The sequence below is a fragment of the Anser cygnoides genome, chromosome 5, assembly GCF_040182565.1.
Source record: "Anser cygnoides isolate HZ-2024a breed goose chromosome 5, Taihu_goose_T2T_genome, whole genome shotgun sequence".
In the NCBI taxonomy this organism is placed as follows: Eukaryota; Metazoa; Chordata; class Aves; order Anseriformes; family Anatidae; genus Anser; species Anser cygnoides.
The window spans coordinates 9,565,145-9,585,381 of NC_089877.1; the positions used below are offsets into that span (position 1 = coordinate 9,565,145).

At 39.7% G+C, this 20,237-nt stretch overlaps 1 long non-coding RNA gene across 1 annotated transcript; it reads left to right on the plus strand.

The window, feature by feature from the left end:
• Positions 1-12,225: 12,225 nt before the first annotated feature.
• Positions 12,226-16,547, plus strand: LOC125180648 (uncharacterized). The gene is made up of 3 exons (XR_007159403.2): positions 12,226-12,513; positions 13,856-13,919; positions 16,418-16,547. It is a non-coding gene; the product is annotated as an uncharacterized lncRNA (long non-coding RNA).
• Positions 16,548-20,237: the final 3,690 nt, after the last annotated feature.

The following is a 20,237-nucleotide window of genomic DNA, read 5'->3' on the forward strand; positions in this document are numbered from 1 at the left end:
CCAATAACAAGTTATGTTTTAAATTTGCAGTGAGGTCTGTAGCTAAAAAGGGCTTCTTGACACTTTCTTCTTGGCGAACCGTGGGCTAAGGTCATATGGACATCATGTGGTCTGCCAATTCTTGCGACTTCAGTAAAATCCAGCAATCTTCCAAAAAAAAATCTCCTTAAAAAGCTCATGACAGAACTGTCTGGGGAACTGGTAGTCTTTTACAGTAGCTGGTGGGACAAAAGAAGGTCACAGAAGCTAAAGCTTTGTTTGTTACTTGGCCTAGGAGCTTAAGTTCACAACTGCCTGCTCTTCGGTCGGACATTTTGTTTCTGGAGGTGCAGCTGCTCCGGCTGCAAGGCCAACAATACTGCCCCCATCACATGCTGGACACTCTTCTGTGTGTGCAAAGTCTCACTCAAAGAAATGTTCAAACTTAGAGTAGCCTGTTGCCCCACACTCTGCTTGATTTACTCTGTAAAGTATTACTATGCTACATGATATAAGACCCATTTTCTATGTACATCTTTCCCAGGCCTGCCACCCAACCTTCCCTTTCGAAACAGCAAAGAGAGGGTAGAGATCTACCTTTCTGTACCGGGGAACAGCAGGTAGGTGGAGTGAGAGAGGTACAAAAAGGGGCAAGACTGTTCTGATTAGCTACACTACCAGTATTTTATCCTCTGCCCTTTTCAGCCACTAACCTGCAAAAGCATTATTCCCTCATCAAGCTAAGCTGGTGTGCGTGGTGCCAAAGTAGGTCTTAATTCAGACAGTGGGGCTTGTCAGATGACACAGGGAAGCAGGATTTGGAGTTGAGTCTGTGATCATTATAGATGGATTATGCACCTTGGGCTAGTCTGAAAATTCATAAGAAGGATTTAGAAGCTCCTGTTACACAAAGCACTTCCTTTCCGTTTTTAAAGAAATAAATATTTTGTTATTACGTGTACTGATAAGGGCTAGTGTTAAAAGTAAGGTTTTCTCTGTTGGGAATAAGATACATTGCTAGGGAAACAAGTGCAATAGCTTGTGCAGTGAAAAGGCTGGTCCTAAACTGCCTGAGAGAAACTTTCCAGTCCTTCCTTCAGCTGTATGACATTTTAATAAATACTTATTAAACACTGCAATTCATCCAATCAAGTTTCAAGGCCATGGGAACTTGTGCAATACACTGAAGTTGAAAATACCAGGAGTTTCATTTCACAGGGAGAAAAACTTACGCATCACTCCCTTCTGGAGGGCACCGAGGTGCTGACCCCAGTGCCATATGCCAAGAGGTGGCCGGAGGCCAGCCCTGCTATGCCCTGAGGGGACATGAAGCCAGACTGTGCCCCTGAGGGCCCCCACACCTCCCCAGACCAGGTCCTCACGGTGTTAGAGTGTAGAGCATCACTGTGAATTTCTTTTGCTGTTAAAATGGTCCTCTCCTTGATTATCTGTGTTACAGTAGCACCTAGAGGAATCCAGTGTAGAGGGGCCCCATTGTCTTCTCTTGCATGTCGTACGGCTGAGCTATAAGGCGACACAATCTCTTGGGCATGAAAACCATTTTTTAATTAAGCAGTTAGAATACTGCATTATTTGAGGATCATTCAGCTTCTTCTAATCCTTATTTGATTTAGCTTTATTTCACTAATGTACATTTCGCTGCTTGTTGTTATCTTTCTCTTTGAATCTGCTTAGAAATCCATTTACTCTGGATAATTGCTCCTTCACAAGGCACTTTTCAGTAATGTTCAGCACAATGATCTCATGTCAAAAGATGATGTTAAAATAAAGTGACTGCCATGATAAAGTCTTTTTTAAAAAAGAATTAAAACCCACCATTTGTTCCTGTTTCCGATTATCTTCCATTACAGGTAATGAAATAATGTGAACAAAAGTTATAAGGATCATACTAAAGGGAACTCAGACACCCATCAATCATATCAGAAACTACAACCATAATCTTATTTAGTTATATATATTGCTGCAGTCAGAACTCAGTTGTCTGATTACAAGAAAGAAAGCATCAATATTGTTACTGAAGTCTAAAAGTCATTTTATTCCCAAATTAATATTGATGATGTACCCTCATATAGAGTGTACACTTCCTCTATCAAAATAATTCCTGTGCAGTAAACAGAAGGAATTTGAAACTACTGCTTCAATTTTTTACTTTTTGTATCTAAATGCCTCTTACATAGGGTGAAAAAAGTCCTGTCAGAGTGATGGTTGTACAATTTCTCATTCGAGTCCAAAAATGGAGTCTTGCTTTGTAGACTTCGATGATAATGACCAGTAAAAGCAATGACTTATACGCAGGATGGTTTCCATTTTTGGCAAATGAATGGGCAACTCCTAACTCAGCTGAACTCTCAGATTCAGGGTTGAGAATACCAACCTGCATTATATTTTCATCAACAAGTTAACCTCTAACTTCAGAGGTGAGCCAGTGGCCTTGAACAAGGATGCATGGAAAAGGGGATATGTCATGTTTTATACTGTTTGTTTTGACTAGTAATCATTTTGTCATGTGTTTCTACACAGGTGTATAAAAGTATACGTTGAAAAATATTTAAAAGTTGTTATTAATACGGCTAGTTTTGCAAGATTTTGCTAGCCGGTAGATTAAACTAGAGTTTATCAAAGCATCTTAGTCGCAGTTTACAAAATAATGTCTTTAATCTCAGCCACAGACTACGGTATCTGTGATTAAAATAGGAAAGTCTTACCTTCAACTAAAGTATAAACTACAATTAAAGGAATCTAGGTTGCAGACTGTGCAGACTGAGACTGGCAGACTAATTCATTTTGTCATTTGTTGAAGATCCTTAATTTGAAAATGTCTGTGATTTTTTTTTTTTTTTTCCAGCAGGAGTGACAATGAAATATGTAATGGGAAACCCCCAACAGAGACAATGAGGATGAATAGGTAGAAATTGGTGCATGTTTCGGAAGGTGGCAGCTTGTTGAGTTCAACTCATATCAGTTGCATCTGTGATACCGTATGTATTTGCTGCTTTTAAAAATCTGTTAGCTGCCACTGTGGGCCAATAAAGATTCACAGTATTTCAGGTTGGCCATGAAAACCTGCTAGAGATTATATTATAGGGAGAGCACAGGAGGGAAATAATGGCACATCCCATGACCAGCACACTGTAAGTATTCCTGGAAAACTCCTTTCCTTGTTACTGCACTCAAAATGTACCTCTGTCCTTGCTCTGGTATGAGAATAGTAAACAAGGGTAAAATAAGGTCTTCAGAAACATTTTTTTTCTTTCTTGGTGTATTTTTTTTCTTTCTTTGTGTTTTTTTCATTTTTTTTTTTTTTTTTTTGCTTGCTTGTTTGTTTGCTGTGGTATTACTCATGCCTCACTCTGGGAGAAGCAGCAGCCAACTACCCTTAAATAAGAGAAACTTGTTAATATAACCATCATCCGATGCTAACAATCCTGACGGGAAACTGTTTTTTGTAAGTGGTCCTAGCTAGGAAAAATGATTGCAAAAGTGTTATGATTAGACTTCGGCCGAATTTCTTAGGTCATTATCGGCTTAGTTTCAGGACATGCTACAATACAGAGCAAGGTAGATATTAATGTCTGTGGTCAATGATATGCTTGTAATAGCCAAAGTGCTACATGATAGTTTCATGGGAAGATTGATGCTGCTGTCTCTGAGATGTTGCTGACTCATCCATGGCATCTAATGGATGCACTTCCCTGAATTAATTCCTGCTTCCAGTTCCATAAATATGGCTAAACTAAAAGATACCTCTTAGGAAACATCCTGTCTTCATCTTAATGTCACTTACTCCAATGGTTAATTACTCTTACTGTTAAACATTTGCATCTTATTTCTAGCCTAAATGTGTCTAGCATCAGATTCCAGTTATAGCATATCATCCCTTTGATATTTTTGTGAAAAGCTGTTTTCATTTTAGAGGCTTTGAAATTAACCAGTCTTTTTCAGTAAGATTTCAATGATAATATATCAGTCTTTTCAACAGAATAGCTTTTCCCCATTCAGCAAAAGTTTATTTTTACAGTAAGGAAACATTTTGAAATTAATAGATTTTTGTAATTATTTTATTTTTTTAAAAAGTGGTAATGTTTTAACTTTGATGCTTCAAAGAAGTAAGGGAGACAAGGTTTGCAGTGCATGGTCATATGTTTTACAAGACCAATTGTTTCAAAAAAATTGACACACAAACATTCCCTGAGATGACGAAAATCTTTTATGACCAACAGCTTATCTATTTATCAGTCAGTTTAATAAGAGATATTACTTCTCCCTTCAAGTCTTCTGTCTTGGCAATACTTAACAAAAAAGACAGGAATGTTTATATACAGAAGAACATTTAAACATTTTCTATCCCCTAAAAAATCTTTTTGAGAAAATTGATCTGCACAGAAGTTATTAACTATATAGTTCAGCTCAGAGATAAATCAAAAAATTGATAGATTTTCTGACAGGATAAAACTGTTGAACTATACAGAAACTTCTGTTACAGTTCTCTCTCTTGTCTTTCATCACCACAAAGTTTATTAAAGGAAATAAATACCTCTGCATGTATCCAGCAATAAGGTGTTATAAAAAGGTATACAAAAATTCAAATACAGGGAAAAATTTAATAGTCAATCTTTATAATTTCGAACAGTTTTGGAAAATACTTTGTCACCAGCTCTGCTATTGTTGGAGGAGGCAGGAAATTGCATTGGGTGATCAAATAACGTAATTATTCAAAAAAAAAATACTGTTTAAAATACGGCAAAGAGGTGTGGATTCTTTCTCATTCACAACATTTACTACATATTTGACATTTGAGCTGCTATAACTGGGAAGAGATGAATCCATCCTGAGGGGAAGGATGTTATTTCTACAGCTAATTGGCTGGCTGATACCTTAATTCATAAAGCTCTGTGCCTGCTCTCATTTACCATAGCTAAAGATCGCAGCCATTTATAGCAGGCAATGAGGACAAGAATACTTATTTTTCCTGCTTTCTTTGAAGTCCATTCTTAAAAACCACTGAGACGTAAAATTCCTTTTCAAATGATTCCTTCAAAACTCAAGCACCATTAAAAATATATATAATATCAAACTTTCCCTAATAATCTGTCACACAGTGACTGAGAACAACTTCAATTAAATCTTCTTATTAAGTGAAGAAGTAATTTACACTCAGATTTCACCAGATGAGGTTAATGTAATTATACTAGGGATGTTCCAACAATTGACAGCTCCCTGTAGCCTTATAATCACCTGCAAATTAGAAGAGGAAGAGCTCTGAGTTCCCATTTCTTCCATGCACGATGCATATGGAAAGCTAAATAGGGACATTTCCAAAGGAGGCTACAGCTTCTTTCTGGATTTCTCTTTTTTACTTTTTTTTTTTTTAATGGTAATAGTTGTCCTCACTTTTATTTTGTAAATGCACTCTCTATGCTCTCATTTCCACTTGAGTCCCTTTGCCAGAATCACAGGATTGAGGTTTTGAGCAGAGACAGAGCACAGACAGCTTCTCCTGCTGCTGGGGGGTTGAGCTACTCCCTCCCCTGTCCTGGTGCCTGAGCATCCTGTACCTTTCCCTCTTCTTTGATGCTGTTAGTTAAAGAGAGAAGCATAGAAGCATAGAATATCCCGAGTTGGAAGGGACCCATAAGGATCATTGAGTCCAACTCCTGGCACCACACAGGTCTACCCAAAATTTTAGGCCATGTGACTAAGTGCACAGTCCAAACGTTTCTTAAATTCAGACAGGCTTGGTGCAGTGACTGCTTCGCTGGGGAGCCTGTTCCAGTGTGCGACCACCGAGAAAGACTGCACCTCAGCCACATTTCCAGGGGTGACATTTCCCACCCCCAAAGACTACTCTCCATTTTCATACTTCTTTTTTTTTTTAATGCAAAGCACTGACAGTTATCATAACTCAAGTGCAGTCATGTTCTGCTTGTTCTTCCACGTGGACCTCTTTGCCCCAGTGTAGTGTTCGACTTTATTTTACTCTGATGTTATTGATTATTACTATGTAATGTTAAGATCCAAAAGGGGATTTAAAAACAAACAAAAAAAAGAAAAATCAAAATGTCAAGCCCTGATATATAATAATAGATGGCTATTATCTATGCACTGTAAGATTTAATTTGTAGTGTTTGTTTCTTCTAGTTAAAAATCCTTTAATTTCTATTAATTTGAAGATCCTTTCAGTATTTTGTCCTACACATCTGATAAAGTAACTTTGTTTCAAGCTTGCACAAAGATTTTCTAAACTGAGATCTACGTGCAAGTCAAATTATACTTCAAAAAATTATTGGCTTATGATTTTTGAAAAAAAATATGGGCAAAAATTATGAACAATTCACAAAATGAGCAAATTGATGTACACTTTAGTGGTTAAAGCAAAGGTGCCAAGACTGTCTCAAAGAATAAACTGTATGGTAAATTTAAGTCTGGTCCATTCAAGAAATTGCTTTCACACAATGTGATGAAGAATTCTAAAATGTTCAGGGACATATATGCACTATAAATGCTTATAAAGACCAGAGATATTTGTGTGCTAAAATAGGTAAGTGTACAACTTTACAATCTCATGAATGCCTATTGTCTTCTCTTTGTGAAGGTGGAGGATGGAGAGAAAACGTGACAGAGGGTTTTGAAATATTCAGGTATGAATGTTGGGATAACTAAATATTATTTTAAAATTTACATTTTATACTAAAAGTCATTTACTTGTGCATCCATTAATCTATAGATTAGTTATGCGGCATAAGGAAAAATCTAGGCTGAAAGAGAGGTCTTTGAGGTACTGATTTTCTCCTTGATTTCCCTGATGCACCACAGCAGGACTTTTCTTAGTAATATTTTATTCATTTTTCTTCTCTTCTAATTATCTTTGATTTTTCTTTTCCCGTCCTTCCTTCCATGCTATACCACAGAATGTGCCTTTGTGGTGAGCAGAGGGGAATTCCTTCAATATATTTCAGGGAGCATGAAATTCAGCCTGGGATTTTGCTGTGAAGGCTAGAGATGAAAAGTGCTAACTAATAAAATCTGCTGGAGGGGAAAGCGTTTTCTCACTTTCATAATGAAATATTCATAGTGTAGCACTTTTTTCCCCCATGACAGTCATAGGTGAATCCCAGACTGAACTTTTATGATCTCTAGAAACAGGACCTTGGCCGTATCCCTTCTGTCAAGCTTATTCATTTCATAGCGCTGGATGCAAAACGTACTCAACCAGCTGCATGGTTACTGACTCCTACATGTACACTCTGTATTTTGTGACTCAGAGTGACATGCAAAGATCCCTCTGCCACAGGCCTAATTGTCTGGTAACATCCCAGGAAGACACCTGAACCTGAGCTACTCAGCCCGTGCGTGCTTTTGTACCACTGAGAACAGGGGCTGTGCTTACACCCAGCAGAGTGGGAGCCAAGTGCTGAGCGCTGGTTGCTGCGTGTTGGGAATCACCCAGTGAGGTCTGCTGATTTAAGGGACGTCTCCCTGCAAAGGTAGATGACTAGAAGATCTAAGTGGCTTTCTGTATATTTTTTACTTGTTCATTTGCTTTGGGTTTGCCTTTGTAAAGGCAATTGGGAGGAAAACAAAACAAAAAAAAAACAACAACACCTTTGTTTTGAACTAATGCCAGCACATAACAAAACATTAAAAATGAATCTCACCTGTCCGTATTACTATGCCATGATAAAAAGCTTAAAGAAAATAATTGGTTATAGGCTTTTGAGTTTTGTTTTGATTGTGGTTTAAGCCTGTTTGTTGTTTTTTTTTGCTGTTTTGTTTTTCTCATCTATTTCATTAATTTTGTATAATCAATGTGGAATGTATGGACTTCCCCCACGGCACATCTTCTAGCTGCTGCAGCCCAGCAGAACAGAAGGTAAGCCCGCGTTATTCTAAGGCCTGCCTTAATCTAATTTTCTTAAACTAAGACATACTGAAATAAAGCTACAGGGATGAAGAACAGACACCTTAGCAAAAAAAGATGAATGATATTCTGATGTTAGAAAATGATTTATTAGTCTCATTAGTATTAGACTATAGTTTATTGGACCGTTGTGCAGTGTACAACGTGTGACACAGTTACATTGCATGCAATTAACAAATGGTCGGAATTTCAAAGCTATCCCAAAGGGGCAACATGAATATATTCATTAGCAACCATAATAAATATATTCATCGTCAAAAATAAGTTGTTCCTTTCATAAGCTATGTTTTGTATATATTTGTTAATACATGTGGAATAAGGGTGAACACAGAAAATATTTTCAGTTTCCTAGGTGATATAAGATAATCCACAACTTCTAACTGGAAAATCTGCCTATCCTACGTGGGCAATCTCAGGGTTTGTACAAAGAATGGGAATATATACAACTAAATGCTTAGTCAGATCTATGGCTTACTGAACTCCATTCAAGCAAAGAAAATGAAATGTTCCATGCTGTACTTTGAAAGACTCTTTCTATCTGACCTCAAGGAAACAAGTCGACTAATTTTTTGTGGCTTAATTTACGTGAGTGAAATTCCACTTCTATTGAAATCAATGACAAAGCCTCTGTGCTCTCAGTGAGGCTGTAATTTCACATCCATGTGTACACTGTGACTGATGGCCTCTGCCACATGTAGCTCCAGGTAGTGTCATTTATATATATTTGTCTAGTGCCCAAATAGTAAAGGCTTGGAGTGGCTAAAGTGAGCCAACAAGCAGGTAACATAATATAAAAAATAAATGATACCTGATAAACAACTTTGTATAGGAGGTTGTTTGCAATTGTGTGAAAGTGAGATTTATACAATATGAAAAAAAATATATTGTTTAATGACTTTCCTGTTTATATGGTTTTAGTCTGCTGGCAGATTAAATTGTTAGTTCAAAAACAGCATTACTAATTTTCTTGATTCCTCAAGGAATTTAGGAGAGCTAAACAAAAATTATTTTGGCATGGATGTTATCAATTTAACTGAACAAAACAAAAGTGACTTACACATTCCAGCTTGGTTTGTGGTTTGGTTTTGTTTCTTTTCTTCCTGGTAAAGGTTGCTGTTGTCTTTGTCTGGGTTTTCCACTTGTTCCTGTATATATGTAGTTATTTATCGTTCCCAGAAGTGGCAGATAAAATAAGCTGTCTTCAGGAAACATAATGACCCAGCTGAACAGAGCATGAAATGTCTTTGTCTTATCTTTCAAGCCCCTGACCTGTCAATGGACGAGAATCCCAACCAGTTTCTTCACAGGAAACCTTTCTCTTTGGATGACCATCACACCTGCACAGCCTGGGGAGAAAGAGACCCCTGGTCTCAGCTTTGCTCTTTGAATCAATCTGCCAAACTCAAAAGCGAATTGTGGAAATAAGGGAAACAATTCTAAAGCAAACAACGAACAACAAAACCATCCAAAACTAAAGCAGAGAAACAAAAGCACCTAGAGCTATTTATTTATTCAAACCAGATGGACTATATTCAAGGACAAATATCCAGTGTGTTCAATTCTAGACCATTTTACATTTTCTTCAGTTCAGATTTAAATACTCAGCGGTAAGGCAGCTGAAAATGAAGGATGACAAAAATAAATAAATAAATAAAGAGACCCCCACACACACTGCAATGTAGAAAATCACCATGCAGATTTCAAGTAGCTAAAACACGAGGAGGCATCGCAGAGAACATGTTCTTGTTGGTCAGTTATAAAGTGAGATAACATTTGGGCATGCTTTCTTTGTTTTATAAGGAAATTAATTTATCTGCAGAAATGTTATCCCTTAAGTGTTTATTTTTATTATTAAGCTAGGACAGTTTTGTGTAAGCCTGCAGAAATAGACACAGAAGCTGAGTGAGAACTGCCTGTGCCCTGTAAAGAAACAAAATGTTTGTTACCACTCGCTGCTTTTGATTAACATAGGAAAAAGTATATTTTGAGCAGACCTGGATGCTTAGCGTTGTGATTAGGGAGGGTACACATTGCTGTTGCTTTCCTACAGTAACTAGCTACTTGCCACATCAAGTGTCTTATCGTACATACCAGCTACATGTGAGATAGAAACTTCTCTTGGCACAGTAATTTCAGTTACAGGATAAGAATCTTGGAAATTTTTTTTTGTACAGACAAGAGGCTGCATATGCCAAACCCACTTAATGATGGTGACTGTAATGAATGCTATAAAAATGCTATTTTAAATCTTAAGTGCTCTTGCCTTCAAGCCCAGTATTGCCTTGGGGATTTGTATAAACTATAGTGAAAAAATTGGTATTATAAGCTGTATATATACCTGGATATTTGGTTCTGTAGGTCCTGCAAATTAACTTTTTCTGCAATAGGTGAAGTCCACACTTCAGTGATACCAACCAAATGAATTGCATTGCCTTCAAACTCCTAAGTAGAAATAGAAAACTAATATGTGTGCAGGTAAAAAGAGTTCCAGTGCTTTTCTTCTCTGCAGACAGAAGATCTGACATTGACATTTGCAAAAGGATACTAAGGCCTGAGGAGTATGACTTGGAAATTAGATGAGAACATAAGGAGCTGGGGGGGAGAACTTCGGAAACTTGAAAAAAAGTTACAAGTGGTATATTAATGTCCTTCCTCAAGGTACAATGTTGTTTTACCAGCACACCGATTAGCTGTTTCCAGCCTCTTGTTGTCATTTGTGGCAGCTTTAACCTTATTCTCTAAAATGATAATGCACTAAAATCAAACAGCCTATTAATGCTGCTAAAAACCTACATTGTGTTTTTTTTTCTATCCAATTTAGTTATGTTTAAAGATTTGTCAGTTAAAACAACATCTCAAAAAGACAGTATTTGGGTCTTGAAATTTAATATTGTGAGTGTGTGGAGAGCCATTAGTGGCTGAATCGTGGCACCCTTCATCTTTCATTCCCGTCAGAACTGCGTCTTGTGTCTGCACTTTGCCTCAGTATCTGCCTGGGAATACGACTATTACTAAAACAGCAGATTGCAGCCGCTATTTTCCCCCACTCGAGAACATCCTCCAGACCATCCTAACCAGACAATAATGAAGAATAAATGCCTGATGCCCCAATCTGGTAAATTGGATTAAGCAATTGAGCATATCCAAAGAAATTAAATGTAGCCAAATAACTCTGAATGGCTTGGGAAACTGTAGTGGTGGAAAAACTATAGGATCCTAGTTTAAAATTTTGATGTATTAATTCATGAAATAATATTACCTTAATCCACTGGCTTTAAGAGAAATTCTAAGAAATATGAATGTTGGCACTGGACTAGTATCGCATTTACTACACCTGCATCTCGGTGAGCTCTGTCTGTGCTGATGTTGGCCACCTCCAGCTGTGCCCCAGGTATTTATCCCCTGCCTTGCACTGTTTGTGGAAGGTTTCTGACTACCCAGAGCAGACAGAGCCCACTCCGAGGAAGAAGAGGACCTGGGCATAGGGGCTGTCAGCAAGCCACCACGACTTCTTGTCTTGGTGTGTCCAAGCCTCATAGCTGTATTCCCGCACCTGAGCTGTTAGGCCGTGCTCTTTGCCTCGGCTTTGCAGAGCCCGGGCCCAGCTGGGAGAGGATGTCTTGCTCTGCACAGACCTTTCTGAGTGCGGTGAGCAGGGCTGGGCAGCCCAGCTTCAGCCCTGGGCTCAGCTCACGCTGCCGCATCCCCCTGCGGGAGAGGTTTCTCCGTGTCCCGACTGCTTGAACATTGCAGACAAAGGCACGGCGGGCCAATTCAGCAGAACTCCCGTTGGGATTCCCAGTGCTTTGCTGAGAAAGGGAAGGAAAAGGGGTAGCACGGTGTGTGTGTGTGTGTGTGGGTGGTGGCTCTGCTCTGGTTCAGAATTGCTAAGCATCTCTGTGCCTGGGCTTACAAGAAGATATTTGGAGCTGAAAAGTGCTCTGCTTCTTAACTTCCTTCTTTCCATGCTCACTGGAGGCTTTTGGATGCTGTCTGCGTATCTTTCATCCCTTCTGCTCCTAAGGGGTTATTTAGTCCTAACTGCTTGACATTTACTTGGCTTTGGGTCTTTGAATGAACACAAAGCCAGGCAGGGAAAATCTTCTGGCATAATTTCATCATAGACGTGGTGATGTTATAGATTATCCTATTTATTTTCTTTTTCATATGAGTAATAGAGCAGCAAGAGTTTAGAAAAATAGTCCTGGCAAACAAACTCTCTTTATGTTAAGTAATTTTTAAAAAAACTACTTGAGGAGCAGGATTGAAAACATCGTTCACTTAGCAGCTGTCATGTCTTCCAGGTCAGCTGCTAAGCAGTTAGGTAGGAAGTAGAAATAGCCTGTCCTTAGAATGGAAGCAGCTAGAAAACCAAAAGGTTCTTTCACCATTTTGAGAATGAGATGAAATAATATTTTAATTTCTGTAATGTCACTGTTTTTCTTTTTCTTCCTGTGCATTGCGTTTTTCCTTTCATAACTAATCTACAAGGGTTTTAACCATGTACTGCAGAGATACTATGTAGAGCTATTTCATGACCTGCTACGTGACAAGGGGCCCACGATGAAGACACTGTTTTCTGAGCTGTTTCAGTGGTAAGTTTTCCGCAGACATAACTGCATATGCACATTGCAGATGTTTGAAATGCTCGAGTCCAGGCTCTCCCAGGGAAGGTCTATTTGGCCCACTACAGCTTAGTGTAAAGTTGCCCAAATTAGCTCCAAGTGAGCATTAAGTCTCATTCATATCCTGGACACTAAGTGCATAGGGTATTAAGTACTTTGTTCAGACCAATTCTCATTCCAGTGTTAGCTTATGGATGTGTAGTGAGATCTCCCTTGGTTGATGCAGACACGCATTTGATTTCTGCCCAGAAGTAGAACATACTGGAAGTTTCAGAATAGTCTAATTTTCTTGGGGGTGGGGTGTGGGGGTGAAGCCTGTATTTGTGATGTAAATACTTTCATTTGCTCTTCCAGGTGATGCTAATCTTGCCAATGTTTTGAATGTTTAAGTCACTAGTCTAATGTCTTTATATTTCAAAGTTTGTCCATTTGACTGGGCTGGGAAGAGGTTGGAAGATGCACAAACAATTTGTATAAATGCATTTTACTGCTAGAAATGTGGCATTTGCATTTTTACCTGGAAACAGATATCACAGGCCTGTCTCACTAGCACATTTAGCTCTGTTTCTTTTCTGAAATCTAATACCTACCTATGAGCTTCAGTAAGTTTCTTTGACATAGCACTAACAAAATGAAGAATGATCTGACAGTAATTACCTTTTGGGAAACAAATCACAAATGCTTATGTATCCGATTTGATTAAGCATTGATTTTTCCTTTAAAAAAATGAAATCCTTTATCTCTTGGCTGACCAAAGAAGGTAAAAGTCTGGAGATCCACTGTACTGATATGCTGTCTAAAAGAGGTATCCCTCTTAAAATGTACTGCTCAAAGGTAAAATCAGCATTTCAAAGTTCAGAGTACTTTCATGAACGTAACTTCCTTTTTATCTGTGTTTTCAATGTATTATTTTAGGTATAAAGCCAAAAGTAGAATTCTGCAAGTTTACCTTCTTCAGAAACATTTGGAATCTATTTCTTCAAGAAATCAGCTGGTCATCTGATTGTCCCATTTTAGAGTAGCTTTCTTTAGTTAACACCTCACAGTTTCCAGGCTTTGTTCACCTCTGGAAGTACAAAAGAGTGTTGTTTGGGAGCACACAGTAAGAGAACAGGGTCCTCAGAGCCCAGAGTGAACTAAATCCTCCAATAGGTCAGAAGCATTTATGGCTTATTATATAAACAGTGACAAGGATCAAATAATTTGCACTGTGGGCTTTCACACGCTCTAGGGAAATTGCTGAAATTATTAAAAAATATGGGAAATCCTAGCAAGTAATCCATCACCTTCACAAATGTTTTCCTCTTTGCAGCTAATTCCATGCAGATGTGCAAGAGATAAGGCAAAGATGCTTGTGTTTGAATTTCTGCTAAAAGGTAAGTTCATTTTTTTTTCTTTTTTTAATATTCTGCCATCTATTGGTAGCTGTAGGTGCTCTAGGTGCTGTGCACAGCACTGTGAGGTACACAGTTTGGCAACACAATTCAGTGTCCCTGTCTCTCTTAATTAGCACAATCATTTACTCTTCTTCCTATGTAATTAACTCTGCAGAAGTTCCTACGGCTCATGTTATGTTAGGGGAAGATGTCAAAGCATTAAAACAATTCCACTGGTTTGGGGTTGGCCTGATGACAAAACAAACTTTCAGATTTTGGATTGTCTACCACTCTAGTGATACATCTTAAATTCTGGGGCCTCTCCTACCAGGTCTAATACAAACTCTTTCTGTAATGCTGTGTGGTAAAAACATTTAGAAAGCCAACAACATTTCTGTCTATCTGAAACTTGAGGCATTAATTATTTTTGTTTATGATGTACATTGAAAAGAATTGGATATTCGTTATGCCTGGAACATATTTGGAGAACCCCCTAGTTCTTCAGATATAATATCAATCTTGGTTAGCTCTTTATGTTCAGAAGCAGAGAAAGTTTTTCTTTACCTTGAGGGAACCCTGGGTGAGCTTGGTATTTGCTCATGTTTTTTGAAGATGAATGGGAAAACCTCAGTTATTTTGATTTTAATAGAACATACCACATATATACATACTCTTTGTTCAGCAATACATTCAACCAACCCGAACACAACAAACTTTTTTCTCATTTTTATTTCTCCACGTAAGTTTAGCGTCACTTTAAAGATTTCATTATGGCAAAGGAGGGAGGGATCAAAGACTAGGACCAGCTGGTTCCTTAGCGTTTGTTATTTGGGGTTAATCTCCCTTTGAAGATTTTTATCTCTGGGTGTGAAACTTGAATCTCTGAAACAGATGTAGGAAGGGTTTGGACTATTGGGTTGTTGTTGGATGTTGAATATCTTTAGAAAACACGAAGGGAAGAATCAGTGTGAGAAGAAACAGAGCATTGGGGCAGGTAAAAACAGGTCAAATTTTCTAATTTGGCCATTAGCCAGGAATTCCAGTCTAGGTATAAGCTGAAGATGTCAGAAACAAAGACACAAAGAATGGTAAAGATGTGAAATAACCAGAAAAGGTGGAAGAGTAACACAGAGTGAACAACACAAACATTTACTCACTGATTGACTCTCACGGGTATTTGTGCATTTTAAAAATTAAAAAAAAAAAAAAAAAGTCCAAAGTGTGACTGATAAGGGCAAACATGGAAACTAGGAGATCCCAAAGCATACAGACAAACAAAAACTCTTTAAGCATATTGGAGGGTAAAAATAAAGGTTACAATGTGACAAGTTGGTTACTAGAAAATAAAGGTGGGACGTAATTAAGGACTGCTGCTGAGGAGCTCATGGATGTATTTCTGTCAGTCTTCTCTAGGGAAGCTGTTGGGAGGTACCGATTTTCCTCAGGCAATAAAGATGACGCTGTCCTGGACTGTAGTGTGGCATTAATACATTCTGCAACAAATAGTTCAGCTGAGGGATAACAAGACACCAACAAGTTAGGCAACAGAAAAGGTGTGGGACTGTTTTTTTTACTCTAAAGTTGTACAAAGTTTTAACACATTTCCATGAGAGTAGCTAATATGCATTAGATACAGTGGCTGTGGTAGATATATTTAGAATGAAAACAAAATAAAGCTGTATTTTCCAGTATCCTCTAAAAGGAAGGACGACCCCTATGAATTACAAGTTAGTGATCATTACTTCTAGGAAAACCTGTAAAAACAATCATTATAAGTAAAAGTCTAAAACCCTTGGCAGTGGAATGAACTGAAAGAGGAAACGAGCTTCTTGCTGAAGGAAAGCTGTACCTCTTTAATCTCTTGATTTTTTATTTGTTTTAATTCACAAATGATTGGTAAGGAAGTAGACAAACCATGAAATGGGAGGTAAAGTGCTATTATGTTTAAACTAGTTAGCAGATGGAAAATAGAAGCAGCTCTAAATTTAAGCATGGCAAAGCGTTAGCTGTGGAACGACACTTGAAGAGATCGGCAGGGAGATTTTGGGGGCTCCTGGCTGTGTAGAGCCTTGCTGAGTAAGCCATTCGGCCAGCACAGGCACAGCTTCCAGCAGAGGGGAAGGTCCAAGTGTCTTCAGGTCATGGACTAAAATTCAAGCATTCCCTACTACCCTTGGGCCTTCCAGCTACCTACACTCATGAGAAGGGCTTTCTTTCCATGCAAGGCTTTTATTTCCATGGAAAGGCTTTATTTCCACATCATGCAAGGGCCTTTGGTTCAAGCAAACAAGCGAGGCTTCACACAGAAGCAACAAATTCCAGTGTAAGTGCCCAATAAGCTTTGTTTTCTGTTGTCGGCATGACTCAAACCTCTCCCACTGCTCAGTTGCGCCCAGATTTATTGCACTAATCTCTGTTCAAGGCCTGTAGTTACCTGTAAGTGCCGGGATTTGGTGTGGATTTAGGATTTCTGTGTTAACTCAGGTGCCTTTTCCCAGGTGGCTTCCATCAGCTTGTCATTCGTGGAGCATTGTCTTATGGGACTGTGGAAAAAGAGAGGCAAACAGCTTGCTCGGAAGCACCCAGGGGAGCTCTGCACTCCCATCAGACCCACAGCTGCCTAGCAGGTAAGACTAGAAAGGGTGAAGTGGACGTGCAAAGCCTCAAAAGGGGAAACGAACAGGTTAGGGAATGGTGCCTGGAAGCTGTTGTTGGTATATGCATGTCACTGAGCATGGGAACTGGCCTCTTAATTAATGAGTTGCGACTGCTCTGCAGGAAGGCTAGTGTCAGTGTAGTATCAAGCCACATGTCAATGCAAGTCTCAGTTCAGTGAAATTCTGTTCAGTATTGAAAAGCCACCAAAAGGGATGAGAAAAATAGTAAGTACATACATCATGTGGGGAAAAAGTATAAAAATATGATTCTATTTTACAAATTAGTCATTCCCTTTTTTTGAAAGTGCCATTTTTATTCCTTGTCACCAAAAGTGAAAGGAGACTGCCAGGGTAGAAGTGATTTAGGGATGAAGGAGGAAAATGATGGACTTTCACATAGAAACGTATTCATCTAGAGCAGACATAGCAACAGCTCTGGATACTTTATAAAGCATTTGGAAAGCCAATTGGTGCAGTACTGGGGTAACTTGTAGTTCTTAAATTGGACGAGAAGAAGAGATGGCTACCAACCAGCCAAACAAACAAACAAAAAACACATACACAGAGGAAACAAACAAAAAGTTGTGACAAAATTCTTACCGAATTTCCATGAATTAGAAGCTAAAAAAAAAAAAAGAGGAAAAAAATGGCATGAGAGAAACACACCATTTTCCATAGCACACATATTGACAGATAAAGAAAGTACAGACAAACAAAATAGGCTCTGTCTGCACAACTCAATTTACACATGTACTAGCTGTGAAAAAGAAGGGTATACTTTTTAATATTTATTCCTGGTCAGCACGTATGGGTTTATATATTTGTAATAAAGTGAGCAATGTCATCAGCTGGCATTTCTTCCATCAGCTGCCACTGTGCTCTTTGGTCACTTTGTTACCTCTTTTAAGCAGCTAGTAGGCAAATTCCAGACAAACACGTCAGGCTGTGAGTAAGCAATCTGCGATACTTTGGAAAATCACTGAAGACCTGGTCTTGGCTTCATACACAGATGACACTTGAGAAGCTATCAGGATCTACAAAACTCTCAATCTGCTGGTTATTGACAGCTGAAAATATAACAGCAATGATGGATTTGACATGAGTATTAAGTCTGTTGTGACAGAAGTTCATTGCTGCTAGTGTTGGTACTCTTTAAGTGTGATGGTTTGTGAATCCACTTAAAATGTAGATTCACACCCACATGCAGTAAATGTAAACTCATGTCCCGTTTCATGTAGAATGTCCACAGCAGAAAGTGCCTCTGCTGACCCATCTGCCAAACAGACCACACAGCAACTCATTTATTTCGCTAGGGAGGAAGAGGGAGATTGTGGAAACTGAAGTCTGCAGCACATATTTTCCTTCTCAGTGCTTTTCTTTTATCCATTTTCTCCTGCAATTCAAAAGAGTTTGTCGTGGGAGTAATTGATGTAGCCTCTGACACAGATTAACGAGGCCAGTACAGTGTTCATTTAGTGATGGTGGTGGGGCTGATGCTAAACTTATGTATTACCATTTTGGTGGCGAGGCTGTGAGTAATGCTGAAAAGAAACGTATTTTACTTACAGAAAAAGTTTCCTAAGAGCTGATGCTCTTAATGGCAAGCGAGATTAGCGGGGCATACCCCCCTGGGGCCAACCAGGGGCCGTGCTGCAGCTGTAGCTCACCAGCCTGGGGCTCTCTGGAGGAGTGTCGAGAAAGCCCAGTGCGGCTCCTGTGCCAGCCACTCCTAGCCACGGGGCAGAGGTGGAGGGCTGGGAGAGTAAAAGCATGTGTGGGAGCAAACACCCTCCAGGACTGCACTTGGCAGATGTAGAGCAGACTCTAAACATCTCTGAGTGCAGGAGGGGCCAGGGAAGCTGAGGAAAAGGATTGGGTAAATCTCTCCTTACAGACTCCCTAATCCTTCCGTGAAAGGGAGAAGATCAGATAGTCTCTCTATAGAATTTCAAAGCCAGCCTATGCAGTTCGGTTGCTCAGAGCGACTAAATGCCCACTCTCAAGTGAAATAGATGCGTGTGTGAAAGCCTGCAGCCATGTCCCTCCCTGCACTGGCAGGTTTTGCAGCACTGCAGCCTCCTGCAAGTGGCCACGGGCTGTGGGACCGTCGCCCTGGGGGACGAGCCGTAGAGCTCTCGATCCCACCTCTGCTGGCACCCTGCTGGTGCCTGCCCCAGCCAGGCCGCACCACGGCTTGAGGCCACCTCTGGCAGGAGCAGGAGCTCTCTCCTTGATGGATTGGAGCAGGTCTCACCTGGCCATTTTCTCTCGGTGTCACCGATCGGCATCTTTTGCCGCTGCTTATGGCGTGGGTGCTGCTCCGGTGGCTGAGCAGCAAGCACCCTGCTGCTGGCTGCAGGCGCGAGCCTGTGGCGAAGGCAAATGTCTTCTCACGTGCAGCCTGGGCAGCTGGGGCAAAAATGAGCCTCTGCCGTTCAACTGCAGGGAAATTTCACTTGTTTAGGGTTTTGAATTGTTTGTTTTTATGAGCAAGCTCCTTGCTGTTGTGCTTTGCTGTGACGTGTATACTGAAGCTGAATATGTCATCAAAGGCCACTGAATGCCATTGCTCCCAGACCCAGCATTTACAGTTCGTGGATAGGACTTCTGAAATTGTAAGTCAGTTATATGATAACCCACCAGGACTTAACTTTGCGACTCTCTTCCTACAAATTAGCTGAAATTACTGTAGATAGCAATTCAACATGTCTTGATTGACTGTGTAAACAGTTTACGTACGAAGCAGTCACCTATTTTCAACTTACATCAGCAGATGTAGGGGGCAGCACGGGCACAGTAGCCACTTACAAATGTCTGTACCACAAAAGACTCTGAGTGGTGCTTTAAACTTTGTTCATTCCAGTGAAGTTAACTCATAAGAAGAAGCATATGTGGATTACAAAAAAAGAAAAGAAAGGTATGATTATATCAAATATCATTCACCCCACACCTTACTTTTCAGAGCCAGAACTTTTACAATCCTTTCTTGTTCAAATCTCACCCCAAGGCTTGTCTCAGGTAAATTTCAGCTGCTAGTTGTCCCTCTTACACTGCTTAAATGTATAAATATTTCTGGCTCCACTTAGAGAAACACCATGAAAGTGTCGTGGCATGGCCCAGTAAAGACTGTTTTTATCTGGCCTTTAGCTTTTTCTGGGTGTAGTTACCAGGGATGACATTTTCCATGCTGAAGACTGCGTCAAGCTGGTTTGTGAATGCATGTGAAAGAAACACGGTGTAACCTGAGGAAGAAAACTAGTGGGAAATAGATTGTTTTGCCATTTTGTTTTTGCCTGGGAAAAACTTGTTTCATTTAGAGTGGTTAAAAACAGGAATTCAAAAATTGGCTAAGCGTTATTTGGGTGAAGTAAGCAGGTCTGTCAGCCTGATGTTGGTGATGTGCTTTTAGCCATCTTCACGAAAATCTGCTGAAACCTGGCCAACTTGTAAATCCCAGCCAAATCTGTTTGCCTGAGCTCAGTGCTGTGCGTGAGCAGCGGCTGAGCTCCACAGAGCCTGTCAGTGCCGAGCAGGGGGCCAGGGTGGCTTCCCTCTGCTTTTCCCTCTGACGGCTGGGGAACAGACCGCTGCCGAGCTCTCCTCCTCATGGTGCTTCTCCCATTGTAGGTCCAGAATGAAAGAGTTGTGGTTGCCTTTTATG